We start from the raw sequence: 18,313 nt of genomic DNA on the forward strand, positions 1-18,313 counted from the left end.
ATGGCCGTTACAATCTAGGTGCACGTACGAAGTTCAGTAGAAAACAAATTCTACTTATTGTTGTTCTTCTACCAAGTTACTTCTAACAAGTATACTTGGCAATTATTAAGTATAAAAATTGATATTCTGGCTTTACCATATTATTGCGTTAAAGAACCAACGAATTATAAAAGATACTTCGAAGCACTCCCGTGTATCTCAACCCAAATTTCTCGGAACAACATAAATTCTCCCATAAATTGCAACTTATAATCAAGCATCTTCCTTTGAGTTGCAAGATAGTCCTATAAAGTGGTGCGTCCATAAACGATAGATACGTATATATAAAAAACAACGTCACGATGAATGGGATGCCTGTTCGAGTCAGCCACATCAAAAGGAAAAGTTCCATCCCTTTTTGTTCGGCATTTTCGTCAACCGTATCGGCGAGTCGATAGGTGAAATTAAGCTCGGCTATCCCTCCCCGTCGCAGAGCTCCGACTGTAAACGGAGGGTGGATCGAAACGACGAGAACAAAAAGGGACCTAGCCACCGCAGGCATTGTTTACGGAGATTGGAACACGCGGCGGAACCGCAGTCGCGTTCCCATCGACTCGCTCGTCTTTGCTGGAACACGGATTCGAATTTTCCAGACGACGAAACGCGGCACGGAGCCGCAACGACTGACAGGAACATCGGTTGCTCCCGAGAAGGGTGGGCTCCTCGCATCGGCGCTTTCGCCGTCTGCATAAAATTATTGCCGACAACCCGTGCCCGGCGCCCGTCGAGTCCTTCTCCCGCGACTATCGATCCTGCTTATTTATAGCGATACGAGAAAACGGTAACCCGGTTGTCGCGCTTCCACATCCGGCGGTGAAACTCGACCGCGCGAAAATCGCATACGCGCTCATCCACCCTACGAGTCCGGCGTTCGTTAGCCTGTTCGTTAGTCGATCCCGTAAGTATTCGTAACCCTCTATATTTATTGAAGGCATTTGTTTAATTTAAATTAGTGTGAAAATTATTCATGTATATATTTGCAATGGAAATTTGATTTTGGGCACACGAAGCCTATCATTTAAATTAGACAAATTTCTTCAATAGATATAGAGGGTACAAATACTTATGGGACAGACCGCATGACTGACTTGGTGATCAACGTGATGCTTATGATTTGATCACGGTGCGCAAGTTGAACTACCCTGTATAACCCCCGCACGCGACGCTTTTAATCCGTTTAGAGAAACCATCGAAGTTGGTCGAGCCATTGGTTTCAATCGGTGGTCCCCGGGCATCTTTCCCGGCTGCCTCCGAGGGCCGTGGTGTCTGAGATTCGCTTAATTGCAAATCTCGGATTTACGGTAATTGTCCGAAACAGGACGGACGCGAGCACAGGGTTGCCAATAATCCCGGCATCGGATTTAATCCGTCGCTCCCGAGGGGCGCGCGTCGCGCACGAACGTTTCGCGGCTGCGCGCGATCGAGTATCCTCGTTAGAAACGTGCGGGAAACAATTAGCAGACGACTATTGTTTTTGTGGTGCCGCCGCTGCAAAAATTACACGCGAAAGTCGCGAGTGAATAGCGGCTCGCGCGAATTTACATTACAATGGATGTTAAAATTAATTTGAACGCGGCCCGCTGGAAAACATAACGAAGCCCGATGAAAACGTTGCTCCTGCTGGAAAAGCTGTGTAGATACCGTCGTAACAAATTGACCGTCAATTTCGACGGCGCGACTCCGTTAATCGACAGTCGTTTCACTGCTTGGATTATCGTAGGGATAGGGGTAGGAATAAAGCATGCGTAAGTAATGGCATCATTTTATCTAATAAATTGGTCGTTCGGTAATATTAGTAATCATATTTGACCCTCGACGAAGGCTGGCTGGCGACACGACAGAGTATTTTACTCAAAGGACTTTTTTATTATCACTTATAGAGAAGTGCGTCATGGAAGTCTCAAATATCTCGTTCGACTAAATAGATATTCAAAGTCAGAAAAACGTATGGATGTTTGTAAGTAGTATGTATAAAAGAGACGTGGTAGCTATGAACACGATCACCTCTTAATATTATATAGAATAAATTTGGAATTCAACTATCGAGAAACACTTGTGTTCATTTTTATTGCGTAACATCAACGACGTCAGCGACAGTATTTCCAGCGGGGTTAAAGTAACGACGTTATAAGCGGGACAGATCGTGCACGATGTTTATCTGGTCGAACGAGACGGGCGCACGCGTGTTTATGCACCGAAGAGACGGCGAGCAACGTGCACGCGTCAGCGTCGTTGCGACGTATACGTAAATTAAATTCTTCTCCCGACCTTCGCCCGTCTTCCTCCTCGGGCGTGCGTCTCGCGACGTTCCGCGTCGCCAAAGCACCGCACGATTTGCCCGCGCGGGAGAAAAATGACGGAGGAGGACAGCGTGTGCTCATCTGGACGCCGTTTATCGATATGTTACGGAGTGGAAGTGGACTCTATTCTGCCGCAGGAGAAAAGACCCGCGGATGCGTACTGGGTCAGACGGTCTATAGGCGGCCGCCGCATTCTACTTACTCGCAGCGCCGTATTAAGGGGGAATACCTGTCTGGGCGGTCGATTCTCGGGCATTCTTCTGGTTTTTTTTCCTTTTGATTCATAAAGAATTTTTTCTGTGGGAGCATCGTATACATGTTCGTTCATGTTTCGTGTCCTACTTATTCGCAATCCATATTTCCCTTAAAAGAGTATTCTAGGGGATTAGTTTGCAGGGATTCTTTTAGATGTGTTTCTTTTCTTTTTTTTCCTTTTTTTTTTCTTTAAATATAGATCCATGAAGGATTGTTCTATGGGATATTTGAAAATAATCAGAACTAGATGTAATTAAAGTGATCTTGTATGAATTTCGTTCCTAAGACTATGTTTATGGTTGCCACTGTGTCGTTAATACGAGAAGCAGTATAGCTCGATCCGAGATAGTTAGAAAATATTGAAAAATGGGCTGTGTATAATAGTATTTAGCGTGAAAAATCATGGCAGCCGCGAAGAACCCCCTTCAACCAGCATGAAAGCCAGTTTACATTCGAATAAGGCTAAACTCTGCGTTTGATGAGATTGCAAAGGAATTGTTTCTTATGACCTATCATGTGAAAACCTAATCGTACATTCGGAAAAATAGCGTTCTCGATCAAGAGAATTAGAGCCAGCAATCGACCGGAAGCGATATGCATTAGTCAACAGAAAGAACATTGCGTTCAACAAACGCAAAGAAAGGAACGAACTTTTGCATCAACTCTATCCTAAGTTATCCTAGATCTACCCTAAGGATAAAGTTTAAATAGATCGAATAAAACCAGACCAGAAAGCAGTTAGCAGCTCAAAGGTTCCACTTGAAACGGTTAAATGTTGGAATGACAAGCTTCGTTGACTAAGATATTACCCTTAACGAATCGAAAAAACAAACAACAACAACAACAACAACAACAACAACGTAGTTTACATCAACTTAGGGGAAATAAACAGGAATAGGGCGCGGCGACAGCTCGACGCGAACGAAAATAGCGTTCGCTCGAGCGGGGTCTTAACGAACCGCAAAATTGCCTACGTAAACGTAAAATCGATACGAGGTCGGAAACTGGCGAGGGTAGAGAAAATCCAGTAGGCGGGTAATGGGTTATTCGATATCCTCGCAAATTTTGGGTTTATCTTCGTCCGCGCATGCCCGACGCGTACGCGCCACCGGCGCGCAGACTGAAAACTTGACCGAGCATCTCCATTATTGTGTGTTCTTCCATGAAGATGTACGAAACAGATAAACTTTAGTTTTACACACATTTTTAGAGCTTTACTTTCCTTATTATTATAAATACAGAGGAGTTGACTATTACAATGCTGAGGGATCAAGAATTTATTCATACGAGCGTGACTACCATTTTTACTAGAAGAAAAGGGGAAAGATTAATTCGTATGAAAATTCCAACCTTGAAAAGAGTAAACGCGATATTTAAAAAACCAAAGAAGAAACATCCTTTATGTTTGCAGTAGTGTCAACGCTCCAAGAAGGAGTGTCTTTGTTTTTATATCATTGAAAATTATTTTTGTTGAATTGAAGCTAGTACTTATTTTTGTAATTTTGCCAAATTCATGAATCCTGTGTAGATTTATTTTCTTTAGCATCTCATCTTTAGAAGTAACTTATTTAACTCCTTAGTGAAAAATCCAGTCACCCATACATGGATGAGGTGGCGATCAACGTGTTAAAATACGACTAACGTCTACGGAGCGTATTTACTATTTCAAAAGTACAAATGGAACCTTTTCCACGTTATTATTAACAGTGCAAACTCTCGTTACAATGTTTCTATTTTTTTTTCCAAAAGTACCAACCCCTTGAACGCCCCCGTGGCTCGCGAGCCATAGCGCAGTAACAAAGGTAATCGCGTAATTAAGTTTCAGCGTCACGACACAAACTCGTTGCGACGTGGCCGCGCGTACGACCAAAATTCGTTTTTCGCGACAATCCCCGAAACGAGGGGGAAGTTTCGAGTCTGGCTGGAAATTTCCCCCGCGTTTCGCGTTGGTCGGGCTGCAAATTTCGCGAGCGATAACGTCGCGGAAAATAGGCAACGAGCAAGGCTCGCGCATGGTATTCAGAGCTGTGTTGTCGCGGTAAACGCAGGGAACCCTAACGAGAACACTGACAACGCGCAAGTAAATCCTACCCTTCGAGGGCGGCTGTCCCGGGGGTGCGACAACCTCGACCCGCCATATTAACCTGCTGGGGCGAGGACTCGCAGGACGACCCGTGCCTTTCAAAATCCGACCCACCTTGCAATTTTTCGTAATCCCGAACGGGCGTTCCATACGTCAGGAATCTCCGGAAAAGTTTACTTCTATTATTATTCTTATTATTATTCGTTATAAACTATACAAGGGATTTGAATGAGTTAGGAAACTCTGGAAAAGACGAGAAAAAGTTTATTTTTTGCACGAGATTTCACTCTGCGATATCCCGTTGCAAAATGTGCGAACAGGAATGCATTACATTAAATAGTCTAACTTTGGAAACGTGTCTTTTTTGATATTATTAGATTTGATTATAAATTCTTATAGCTTTCTTGGAGCGTTGAAACTCTACTGCAAACATAAAGGATGTTTCAAAAGAGGCTTGAGAATTTTGTTTTTAATATATTCAATATCCCCCCTCATAGGAGACATCCAAGTGCAAAGGGTTAACTCTTTCGCGTAGAATCAATTTCTCTCCACGATTTATTGGATGAAATTTGTCAAACTTCTTCCAAATACCGAATGCATCCATAACAAAACCCTATAAGGGTAACGATATTTACTCGTGGATCATCCTGCTCCGATTCTCCGTCGCGCAAACCGGTCGCGCGATAAAGCATCGCGATAATCACGACGATACCATGGCACTATCCGAACGGGATAAAAATAATTGCCAATACGGAGATAGCGGCGAGAGATGGGAACGGCGCGGAGAGGCATAGGCGATCCAACCGAGCGGAATAACGCATAGTTTACCAACTAATAACGCCGGTCGACGAGATGGCATCCGCTAAGAGGTTATTACACCGTTCCCCGAGACTTTCCATAAATCATAGCACCTCGTCAAACCGCTGCACAGGCATACAAATGAGAATGCAAATAAGTGTGTATTCCGTCGCGCTAACACTACCTCGTGTCTTATAATTCTCGAGAGGGTTCGTGCCCACTTCTTAACGCTCCCGCGCGTTTCATTCTCCCCGTGCTACACCCTCTTTGTAGTTTCCCCTCGTGTCCTGCGCCGCTTCTTCGATATTACCTCGAATATCGTAAACTCGGCTTGCGCCGCAGGCAGCGCTGGTCAATAACCGGAAGCGCGAGTTTCCTACGACGAACCGTTTAGCCGACTCGCGTCGCCACGCTCCCCCGAGCACTTCTTTTCAGCCTCCTTCGCCCTTATCTCTGTTGCACGTGAAAAAGCCTAACAGTCCCGTCGGGGAAGGAAAAATAGTGGAACTAATGCCTGGGGTACCGAAACTTGGCGCGAGAGCCGAGACACCGTGAAGGTTAATATTCTCGGAACTAGAGTTATTAAGGAACTTTCAAGTGTTTTGAAGGTTTAAGGACGCCCATATTCTTTCAACTGAAACTGTACACTTGTCGGGTTATACTGGTCGAGGCTGGCAGGTGTAAGCCGTGTCGTGACATTTTCAAGCGTTGCGATTAATCTTTCAGACCTGGCGTTGACAACCGAGGACACAAAATTTTAAAATTACCGATACTATCGTTTAGGGCGAACGTCCTTATTTGTGGACACGAAGAGAGATCAATTTTCCTCGAAAACTACACTATTAGGATTTTTTATTAGGAACCCTAAAAATTAAATTATATTAGTACGAGAAAAAAAGAATAATTCAGGTCCGAAAGTGTTAACTTCAGAGGTCGAGTGATACACTGATAGTTTGAGCGTACTTGAAATTCGTAATAAAAGGAAATACTCTACTCCACTAAGCCATACTCCAGCGTAGGAGAGTGAGCTCCTGAAGGTTCCGTTAATTTTTGTCATGATCCGCTGACTAAGCACTCGACGAAACAAAAACAAAATACAGTCTCGGACCGTGTCGTTCCGAAAGTAACCAACGAAGACGAGGATTGGTAGAGAGGGAGAACCAGGAGCATTTACGGAAGTCTGGAGTACCCTGGCGAATTTGGCCGATCGTAAAGCCGGCTTATGCATCTTTATGCTGAACGTAAAAGCGGATTAATCGGCGAGCGTTCCACTCGAGGATCTCCCCGAGACGCGAGAACGCAAGAAGTTACTCTACAGCTACGCCTGTATTTGCATCGAATGCGAGCAACTTGGCGTGCGAACGCCGTTCGAATCGAAATCTCGCTGATCGAATTTACTTTGCCTCGGAGAGAGACCCCCGCAAATGGTACGAACGAAAGATGAAACGTAAAGGAAACAACTTGCAGCGCGCGCAACGTTTCGATTAGGATTCCATCGAGAAATCGTTGCTTTCCACGGATAAAACGGCGCTGTGCGCGAGAAAAGGAGAGAAGGGGCTGACGAATGCACGAATTTACATATTTGGGTTGCAAAGTTGGGAAGAATTTTAGTTGAGAACGCGGGGAACATAAATTGGAAGATTTCTGCGATTTGTTAGATTGGGACGTTGTAACGGTAGAGTAAGGTCTTGTAGACAGAGATTGAGTCTACGAGCAACTGACTGGATTGGGAGATTGTACTATTACAGAAAAGTGTTACAGATGGACACAGAGGATTAGTTTCAACTGACTGGATTAAGATGCTGTAATAGCAGAATACAGGCTTAGAGACAGAGACCGAGACTACACCTAACTGGCTAGATCAGGAAATTGTCAAGAGAAAAAGAAACGCGGGAAAATTGCATAAGAAGAACACGAAAGTCGACTGGTACGCGGATCACGTAACCGGTGTCGCTAGTTTCGAGGCTGCTCCGACTACTTTGTTCCTATTTAGAAGATATCCTGGGATTCGGGGCGCAACAAAAGAGCGAGAAGCTCGTGTTTGGTTGGGATACGTGCACGGTGGCCTCTTCACGCTGGTTGTTGTCTTTTCTGAAAAATCGACGCGACGGTCCGTGCACCGCGAGAGAAATCAAAGATCCCCTCGGATACTCTCATCATTCTTTTCACGTGTTAACGTCAAAGACAGATACTTCCTATTTTCTTCTCTAAATTGTTTCTCACGTTGCGCGCATCAAGACAGGCATCTTCCAGTCTCATTGTATTAGAACACGTCTACGAATGTCTGTAGCTTTGGAAGTCGGTGTCGATACTTTGCTTCACACGAGACGCGAGAAGAAGAACAACGGAAACGACAATTTATTTATATATTACTTTTCGTTCGGAATTATTACTTATTCCTATTTCGTAATACTGTACTGTGGGGGCGTGAGAAGTTAGCTAGTGAGTCTGATTGATCACAGTATAATCTTCATGATTATACTATAGAATTTTATATTATACTAAATTCTTCCCCGAAACAGTACTTATGTTATTCCGTGTTGTCCTTGTTCGTGCAATACAGCTTGAGAAAGCGTGGCGACGGTCAGGGAAGTTTGAGAAACACTGGGTCGGGATAGCCTGCCGCCATCAATTTCCCAGGACGAAAAACAGAGGTAACATTTTCAGGGGCGGGATAGCAAGGACACGAGTGAGCCGTACCCTATAAACGGGAGGCAGATAAGGGCGGCCGCGACTAATGCGAGACGCGCTCGATTATTCACGGGCGCTTACCGTCGCGACGTCGACGAGATCCCGTCGTGCCTGCGAGCTCACGCCAGAAGCATCTAATTTATAAGACGGAGGACGCTCGAGCTCTTCGACGAGTACGCTATAAATCCTAAAAAAGAAAAAAAAAAAAAGAAAAAACACCATCCTCGAGGACGCCACGAGGGGCGAAGAGTTTTATTCGCGCCCGAGGAAACTATTTCGCCTTCGACTGCCACGGAATCCCATGTAATTTGTCACCCTGAATCGCCGTATAAATATGCACGACAACATGCCGTCCGGAACCTGAGATTTCCTGTTCCGTGGGATATCTGGCGCGTTCGTAAAACGGATTTATCGGGCTCAAAGAGCCCGTCGTAAAATAAAGGAATACGCGACATGTCAAATAGGTCGACCGACGGACGACTGGAACGAGTTTTATCGCGAGCGTGATAAATCGTGGACGGCCGAGCACGCGGGGGCATAGCTGAGGCCTGCTTTCTTTCGAATAACAATTAAAAATTGCTGATTTATTCGTCGGAACGAATACTTCACTGGAGACTCTAATCATCGCGCCATCGATACGAAGAGGAGCGCCTTCTGGCGCCAATTTTGTTCTCGGAACTTGTGGTAAAGTTCCTGGAAACATATGAAGGGTGTTCATGCCTGTGGGAGTGCAAATGTCCTTTATGTACAGTCGTCGCAATTGCCATGGTTAGCGTTATCGTTGCACGTTATTAAATTCAAAATTCATACTTGAAGTCACCATAGTCGTTATTATAGTTACGATTCAGACCTAACCCAGGTTTACTTATAGTTATCGTTACCATCGCATACGCTCACGATGGTCACGCTCGTCGCCATCGTAAACAGTCGTTACTATCGTCATCCCCGGTAATCCCCATCGAAACGTAAAGTGTCGTCGCAAGGTCTCGCGAAAACTGGCGCCAGTGATCGTGGCACGTGGAGGGCCCGCTCGGGAAAGCGCGAGCGAGTTATCGGACGGCGAACGGTCGGCAGACGTGCAGGGTCGTGCGTCGCCAAGTTCACGCCGAGCGGAGAGGAGAAAAAGCCGAAGGAGGGTGGTAACCGTGGATGGGTATTGATTCGCTAGCGCGGAGAGAAGCAAAGAGAGTGATCGGACGTGAAAGTCGACGAACCGTGCGAGCGGAGACGGGTCGAGCGGCGAGAAGCTGCCAGGGATCGAGTCGCGTCGAATCGACCGGCGCGTTATCGCGCGTACATTTTCTGCGTACCACGCCGCGTCGCGCAAATCGTTTCTCCCAGGCTCCGACGGCGAACAGAATCGCTGCACTCGGATATATTTCAAGTTCTGCCTCGTTGGAAACGAATCAGGACTGTTGATCATCGATATACGAGACGTTGGTAGGGAATCTCTGTCCTGGGAACTGGTCGAACTCGATGGGCTGAGGACGTTGCTCGAAGAGGACAGCGAATGGGGAGTTGACAAGGAGACATTACATTTATGGGCTCGTGGATTTACATGACTTGGACGTTAACCGCTTAGGCTCTGGTATATCCTACAAATTACAGAATATATACAGAATTGCAAGTAGTTTAGTGAAAGTGAATGAAGTATACAGTCAGTCCCATAAGTATTCGTACCCTCTATGTCTATTGAAGAAATTTGTTTAATTTAAACGATAGACAATTTTCGATTATATACGCATGCGTATATTTACAATTACAATTGTATCAAAATACAAATGTGCCTTTGAATTTTTCTTAAAAATCGGCACGAACTTTCTGGACAAGCCAATATCATGTTTGTAACCTATGGAATAAACGTATAAATCGTCACGTAAATCTACGACCCCCTGTGATGTCCCCTTCTAAGTCAAAATGCATCAACCGAAACAACACGAACAGCGGTAGGGGTGATTTCAAGTATTTACTTCGAGTATTCCTAACGCAAATTTATTCAAAAGCACTACTGTAGTTTCAACTTCGAAGGTCGATACGCGATAACCTCGGAGAGCGAATGGGCGGGATATTCTTCCGGAAATTCGCTAGAGATTCTGAGGGATGCGAGCGAGAAAGACCTAGGCGATATCTGAAAAAGGTCAGCGATTTACGGACGTCTATCGTAGTTGAGGATTATGGCGCTACGGAGGGATCTTGACCGGAGGGTTCTCCGTGGTTCTTGCACGATCCCGACCCCTTCCACCATTTTGGCGGTAGCGATAGAAGACGTCGTCGTCGTTCACGGAAAAGTATTACGAGAAGCCATTCCAGAAGAGGTCCATTTTGCTCGGGCATCTTTAATCTCGCCCTTGAAAAACACGTTTTACCCCGAAGGAAAACCTCGGGGAAAGCTACTTCCGCGAGGAGGAATGTTTGATCGAAGGCGATACGAAGATTCTAGCAATACAAATAGTTCGAAAGTTAAACGATCAGACTTTTCCTCTAACATGGGAATCTATACGAATAACTTAAGGGGGAATTAGATTTAGGCTCAAAGAGCCCGAAAAGAAAAGTTGCAAGCTCGAAACGAAGGCTATGAAGAAGAAAAGGGATTGCTCTATTTTAATCAAAAGTTTCGATAAATTAAATATATTCCTTTCTTCAGAAAAAAATTGATCCATATCGCTGAAAAAGAAGTATAGTCCAAAATCTATTTCTCCCATTAATTCGGAACTGACTAAAAGAAACACGATACACTTTGAGATGCTCGTAAATACCAGCTCTGGAAACTTTACTTTCCGCTAAGGAGGGACGCCTTTTCGAAAAGTTTGGAAACAACTACCCTAAGAATTCCGCGTCTATCTTTCTCTGGTTCGGCGACCACATCGCCGGTCTATCGATTCATGTCACGAATCGACTCCTGTTTGGAACACCGTCGTTTTCGCGATTCCCTACAGGTGTGACGATGTAAGTTTCGTTCGAGGATGTGTAAAGAGGGTCGATGGATAGGGGACGAGGAGGGCTGGTTCCATTTGACGAAATGCGCCCAGGAGAGAACGCAACCCATTCGAATGTTGGCAGCGTCGGCGACAAGTGCACGCGTGCCAATTCGCTTCGCAGCTGCGATCCTCTGGAGTATTATCGTTCACGATTACGACTCGCCAAAAACCATTACTCGCGAGCAGATACCGCTCCCATCCCTTTCGGTTTTCGGAACTGGTCGGGTTTAGGGAGGATAACGTGGGAAACGGGCGAGCGCATTATCCCGAATCGTGCACTCGCGTTAACCGTCACGGATTAACTCTCCATGGTATTGTCTCTTCGTTCGCCGGTATCGATCGTTAGCTAACGTTAATTAGAAGCTTCCAGGCCAGATTTCAACCCTTTCAGTGCCACGGACACGTGTACATGCGTGCTGGACTCTCAATCTCATGTTTGCGACGCAATTACCACTGTTTTGTATATTTTTTTTTGTTACGTTTTCATCGAGATCCAATGTTCCAGTTCGTCAATGTTCAAGGTGAGATATGTTCTTAATAAAGTAATTAGGAGTATTCAGCACTGAAAGGGTTACAAATCTGAGTCGCTTTTAAAATCCTCCAATTAAATAAATCCACGAAACAACTACCCGAAGGCTTCTTCTCGTTTTATCGAAATAAATAATCGATATACTAAGGACAACGCCATTTCTGACGAACAATAATAATAATCCCCGGAGATAATCTTGCCACGGTTTATCCACTCGATGGTTTTGATATCGCGACGATCTCGCGAGCCTAACCGCGGTCTCGATCGTGCCGATACCCTACTTCGTCCGCGTATCGCCACCCTCCAAGAACACGCGAACTCATAATTTCGCATTCTGTCGAGCTCTGCGGCGACCAGGACAATAAAAACACTCGAGAATCATACGTTTCCGCGTGACCCACTACTTAACTGTCGTACTAAATCGTCGTATAGAGATTCCATTGCTAAATTACCAAACGTTATTGTAACATCGTTTCTTCTTTAGTTCGTTTACCCGTGTTGCGCGAGCGTAGGCGGTAATTTCGATGGGAATTTCAGATAGCTGCGCGCCGTCGACAGCGCGGCGGAAATGTTATCGATTTTCTCCGTGTCGCGTCTCGACCTACGCTCCCAAAAGGTATTTTTTTGTGTGCGTATTTTCCAAGAGACGATCCCTTTGATGTCGCGATTTCGCAAAATTTCACTCGCACTCGAGAGTCGCGACGAGGAGGGAGCGGAATTAATCCTGGCTTCGACGTTTCCCAAACACATCGACGATTTTCCGGGAGGGATGTTCGACGAAGGATCGATTCGACAATCGGATCACGCGCACGGCCGGTTCATTAGGCTGTTTGGCCTCGGGCTCGATTAGCCGCTCGACACGATGGATTCCAGACCGTTGCCAAAATCTTTAAACGGCGATCCCCCTTTGTTTCTTCGTTTCGTGGGTTCCTGGCTTGCAAACATTTTTAGGTGAACTGTGACTACCTTTCGAACCTAATCAAAATCTGGCTACACTAGGTAAAAATATTGAGGGCATTGTAAAAAAAAAGTGTACACTTTATAGAACACTCTTCATGCGGATGCAAGAGAGTCTATAGAATTTTTAAATTCAATGTTTACCTCCTGAAATTTATTCATTGTGGTGTATTTCCTATGCTCGATTTGGGGAAACAGAATTCATATTTATTAATTGTGATTTTTAAATGCAATGTCTACATCCTGAAATTTAATCATTGTGGTGTCTATTTCCTATGCTCAATTCGGGGAAACAGAATTTAATAATATGCACAGGTTAATGCTAGCCTACATTCTAAACAGATAATAGCTAGAACGTTGAACTACTGTACGAAACGTTGGGAGAACTCCTTTGCAATACCATTCTCTCGATTTCTATATATTCTGTGAAGTAACGTTGGAGAGAGTCCAGCATAAATTTCTGAGATTTGCATCGTATAAAATACACAATAGTGTGTCCCATTTAAATTATGGCTATTCCCCATGTTGGACGTTGGACTCGTTAATAATTGAAAAGGATTAAATACAACCCCTCCGTTACCGAAACAGCGGAAATCTATAGAAATCGCGAGTTCCTCTCAAAGCCTCGAATCCGCTTTTCAGTTTGAGGACGCGTCGCGGCTATTTATCGTGAGTAAACTAAACATCGTTTATTTGCTTACCCCTGCAACGACGTCGATGGCGACAGCGTCGACGACGACCACTGTACTGTTCCTTCAAAGCCTTCTGTAACAAAGGAGAACTTGTCGTTAGTTTCCGAAAACGCGACGGCGATGTGGCAATTATTCTGTTTTGCCAGAAAGTGTGTAGTATAGGTGATTATAACGTCGCTGTTATCTTTCTATGCTTTTTGTCTGTTCAGAATTTCTCTTCGATTACTTGTGTGGTCAGTTTTAAGCTCTACGCATGGTAAAGGCTAACTATCATAATCGGAACGTGACTACAAAATGAGGTTCATATTTTACACTGTAGCGAATAAAGAGGTCTTTCGAACGAGAGACAATTCGCTAATGGCCTTTTCCGACCTACGCGTGCGATCGATACAGTTTTGCATTCCGAGGGTGGTGTGGTGATTATTTAAGTGGATTAAATTGCTATACGTGAGCGATTTTAGAGGAATATTAAATTTAAAAAGTTCAAGGATGTTCGAACAATCGATTCAACCGTGTCAAATTTTAATCGATCCAGTCTTCGCCTCTTCGGGGTAGGATAACGAAGGAGGCCAACATTAGAATGCGAACTAGAATATTTTTGATATAAGAAATTAGATCTAAACAAATTTCTTTTAATACTATCCACTCTAGTCCACCCTGCAACCATGTTTATAGTTAGCAGAACAAAATCAATGCTCACTCATTGATAGTTTCCATCAGGCAATTGTAAATTTAACCCTTCATGGGCCAATTTTTTTTCGCAGACAACTTGAAAGGCATTTACTTCGATATTTTAAGTTGATAGTGCTGCTAACCGTCGTCGATTTTGTCATTGGTTATCGGAGACATTATATAATTAAGACGAATACGTCATCTTGTGAAAAAAGCTAAAATTATTTGGTAAAATAATACCATTTGAACCTCGATATATTAGAGGGTTAAAAGAATCTTGCACACGCAAGCATAAACAAACGTACCAAATTTCAAACGATTATGTTGAGTACTTTGCCCGCAAAATTGCCTCGATACTGACCCCCAAAAAAATACTACCTCCTTGAAGTTAGCCCCGCCATTAGAGACTCGCGGTGGCAACTTGCAAATCTGAAAACGAGGTATGCGGTTATATAGCAGTCGAGCAGCCATGTCCGCCAACAACGGCACACCCGGTTCAAACTTCCAAGTGGTGTTATTCAGTCTCGCGACTAATTCGTGGCGAACTTTTCAATGAAATTCCACCGTTCTCCGGTGCTCCCTTTTTATCCTAACTTCAAACCCCCGGACCGAATTGAAAACGGAAAAGCCAGAATCGCGGCTCCTCCTCTTCCCGTTCTTCTTCCTACTAAATAACCGACCGACGGGGTGCCAAGCTGTCTTACAACTCGCGACCGATGAGAAACGTTTCAAATTGGGAGACCGAAACTTTCGTGACTCCCTCGTTTTCACGGCTCGTACAGGATGCTTCAAAATAGGGGATGAAATATCTAAAGGGTGGATTAGCGAATGTAATACAAGTTTATGAATTTTGCAAGGCAGTAAGGAAAAACCATACTATTGGTACCTGTTGATTATTTTATGAGGTTTAGAAAATGAATTTATATAAATATCTTCAGTCTACTTATAAACTTTGCAGCAGGACAAAGATTTTCAATTATCAACCCTACAAAAATCCACGAAGCACGAAGGATTAGGTTTGAATTTTTAAAGCACAGTTGGACGAGCGTTCGCGAGTCATTGAAACGAAATAAAGAGACGAGGCAAACTGCCACCCCCGGAAATCCCAGCTAACAAGGTATCGAGGAAATCAAGCGCGTTTGGTCCACGACCCGGGAGACAGCAAGTCCCGAAGAAAGAATCGTCCTCCTTAATGTTTCTCCCAAGCGTACGCTTTCGGTTCTCCGATAATCACGTGCGGCTACAATACCTCTCCGGAACGGGGTAAAGCAGAGCTTCGATTCGTTCCTCGTCGAGACTCGACTCCGTCGGACCATTTTTCCCGCGAGAGGAAAATCAGAGTGCGCGAAAAACCGACCGTCCGAACTTTTCGCATTACCATCGACTCGAGCCTCGTTGGAAACTCCCTCACTCGGCGCGGCCGATTTGTTTTCGTCTGGAGATCGAACTCGTTCGAGAAAGCTCTTCCTGGGAACCGTAACTCAAGCAACCCTCGCCAATTTTAAGTTTCCCTCGAAGACCGTTCGATTATCTTCGCGCCGCTAGAAATTACGGTTCGACCTGGGTGGAGGAGGATCAGAGCACGCAGAAGTATTTTTTCTGATTAAGGAGAAACTTTCCGGAATTTTTAACTATGTTTAACAACGTTTTTCATATCTCAGTAGTGTCTTTTCGTATTTAGAAATAACATCAATTAAAGGTGGCATTTTATTATTATTGATCCAAATCTTCAAATTATTCTGTTCGTTATACAACAAAGCTCCAGTAAAAGAAATATATATCCTGCATTGCTCGTGGATCCCCTTTTTTCAAGGTTCGGTTTCATTTTACCGTGGATAGGATCACAGTTCCCCGTCGATCTTAGACAATGTTCGAGTTCATTTTCGCGCACGTCCTTCCGTGTTTCGCGACGATCTAAAACGCGCTGTAAACGCGTGTAAACGGCAAAGGAATTGACCGAAGAAGCGGAGAATCGAGAGCGAGCCAACAACGGCGCCAGAGTTATTTATACCGAGACGACCTTTGCCGACGTCGACGGCGACGCTCAATGAAAATCTTTCGCACCGTCAACTAGACGCGGAAGAAGGGCGAGCGGGACATTCTCGGTTCGCATGGCGCCGCGACGCCACCCTAAATGCCATCCCCTTGGACCGCTACGTTTGCCAGCCAGCCGTCGATGCTCGCCTAACGTCTTCCGTGATTTTTCAAGCCCGGTTTCTCGATAGATCCGTCGTCGACACGAATCCGACATCGAATACTCCCGTGGCTGACGATAACAGTACTAATAACAATGACGATCACCTTTCGATTCCGATCCCCACTCAGGTGTGGGGAAGTCTTGGAAAATGTACAAAATTTCCAATTATTTAGAATTGTTATAAATGTACCCGAATTTTGTTTATTGTTAGAGTTGGCGCATCGAATATGGTACCGGAACTACCAAAATGTATATCCCGAGTCTCCTTTTAAAATTACTCGACGATTGGTGACCGTTATTCAAAATTCGGAAAGCAATTACACCGATAAGTTCAATTTCAAGAACACGATATTATAGGATGAACCGAAAGTTCGTGCGTTTTTTTACGTTGCTTCAGTTTGTGGAATTTTTTGAAGTCGTTAACATTACTTTATATGCAAGTGTTGCGTATCATTTTGTAGCTTTTCCAAAGCTAAAAATGATTTCAAAAAATTGCACAAACTGAAACAACGTAAAAAACGCGCGAACATTTGATTCGCTCTAATAGATACGTAGATGTTAGAATTGTTAAATCTAACATTTAATATTTAATATAATCTAATTGTTATCATAGGTCGATCGAATCGAGCAGATGGCATCGAGCATCGAGACGAGGATGGTTATGGTTCTGTTATCAGCAAAGTTTAGGTAAAACGATGATGAGTCCACCCAAGTATCGATTTTTCAAGATGGAAGTTGTATCGTGGACCGACATTGATTACGTAACGGCAACGACAATGATGCGCGGAAATACATAGTCGTCGCCAATTCTATTTCCATCGGCGCGATTTGAGGGTGTGCTTATTGCTTCGCATAATCGTAACATCGATCGCGAATCCAATAGAATCGGAAAATTGTCGCGAGTGGCGAGAAAAACCTTCCGACGAAAGCTTTTATCTATGTTTATCCCAAATACACATGAGTACCTGGTTCAATTCGTGATTTAATTTGACTTCTGCGACCATTACGATCGAGTCGAAGGTTATTGAATAACAAATTTGTTTCGATAAGTTTAAACTCAAGAAGACGAAACAAATGGTGAGATCAAATAATTTGTCAAACAACAATAGTGTAAACACATGGTCGAGTAAACTATTGAAAACAAAATTCTCTATACGTACAATCAGAAATTAAATAAAAATGGATTTTATTTTCCAGAAAATGAACACGTGCTAAAAACGTCGGAATCGTACATCGTTTTTCTCTTTATTTTTCTCTCGATTTTCAAATTCTCACCGTTACGTAAGCTACCAAAGCGTATCTCGAACGAGACGGCAAGCCAGCGCGTTGTTTGCGAAACGAATCGCTTAACGTCCGGTGTTTCTCGATGTATCGGATTGCAGAACAAGTCTGTAGCATTTTAGTCCAACTCAATATTGTCCGAACCGGATTGTTTACCATTGACGTAATGGTATACACAATCGAAAGCTCGAATCTGTCTCTGCGACGTTAAATTTAGAGTTTTCTAGTTGGAGCTACTACCAATATATGTTTAGGTTGAAAATACTGGTTAATTCCCTCTATCTATGATATAGAAAAGGTTTAGAAATTCGGACACTTCAATGTTTATGTAATTCTAATATTGACCTAAGTTTCGGCATTTTCTTCAGTCCTTATTCCCAGAATAAGGACATAGTATAATGTCTAATTCACTGAACAAATACATTAGTTTTCAACTCAGAGTATAGAATTAATTTCCAGTAGCTCTAACCGAAAACTTCCAAAATGCAAAAGAAAGTAGTGGAAGTAATACAGGAAGAATAGAGCCTATACGAGATTATGTACAGGCAAGCAATCCAGTTGAGAACTGAGACGTCCTCGGAATTTCTCAAGCTAACAGACGAACCGCTCGCGGCGAAACGGGGCGGAATGCGTCGCCGGAAATATGGAAACGGATGGAGAAACAGGGGAGAGCGAACCGGTAGGAAGGTGGGAAAGAAATTTAAGACGTTTCTCTATCCCCCGGATTCTATCGCGAAAAATAAATGTCGCGTCGTTAAGAGTTAACGAGAAAAAGATGGCGACTGGGTGCATCTAGAGAGAGAGAGAGAGAGAGAGAGAGAGAGAGAGAGAGAGAGAGAGA

At 44.0% G+C, this 18,313-nt stretch overlaps 1 protein-coding gene across 6 annotated transcripts in view; it reads right to left on the minus strand.

Moving 5' to 3' along the window:
* LOC128892114 (stress-activated protein kinase JNK) overlaps window positions 1-18,313 on the minus strand; it is a 123,564-nt gene that overhangs the window by 41,037 nt on the left and 64,214 nt on the right. For 3 of the 6 annotated variants that reach the window (XM_054152243.1, XM_054152240.1, XM_054152241.1), the window contains one exon: window positions 13,332-13,395. The gene's annotated coding sequence lies outside the window, so the exon portion shown is untranslated. The remainder of the gene's footprint in view (window positions 1-13,331; window positions 13,396-18,313) is intronic. The other 3 variants (XM_054152242.1, XM_054152244.1, XM_054152245.1) reach the window with 1 other exon arrangement.

Source organism: Hylaeus anthracinus, unplaced genomic scaffold (assembly GCF_026225885.1).
Source record: "Hylaeus anthracinus isolate JK02 unplaced genomic scaffold, UHH_iyHylAnth1.0_haploid 12002, whole genome shotgun sequence".
Classification (NCBI taxonomy): domain Eukaryota; kingdom Metazoa; phylum Arthropoda; class Insecta; order Hymenoptera; family Colletidae; genus Hylaeus; species Hylaeus anthracinus.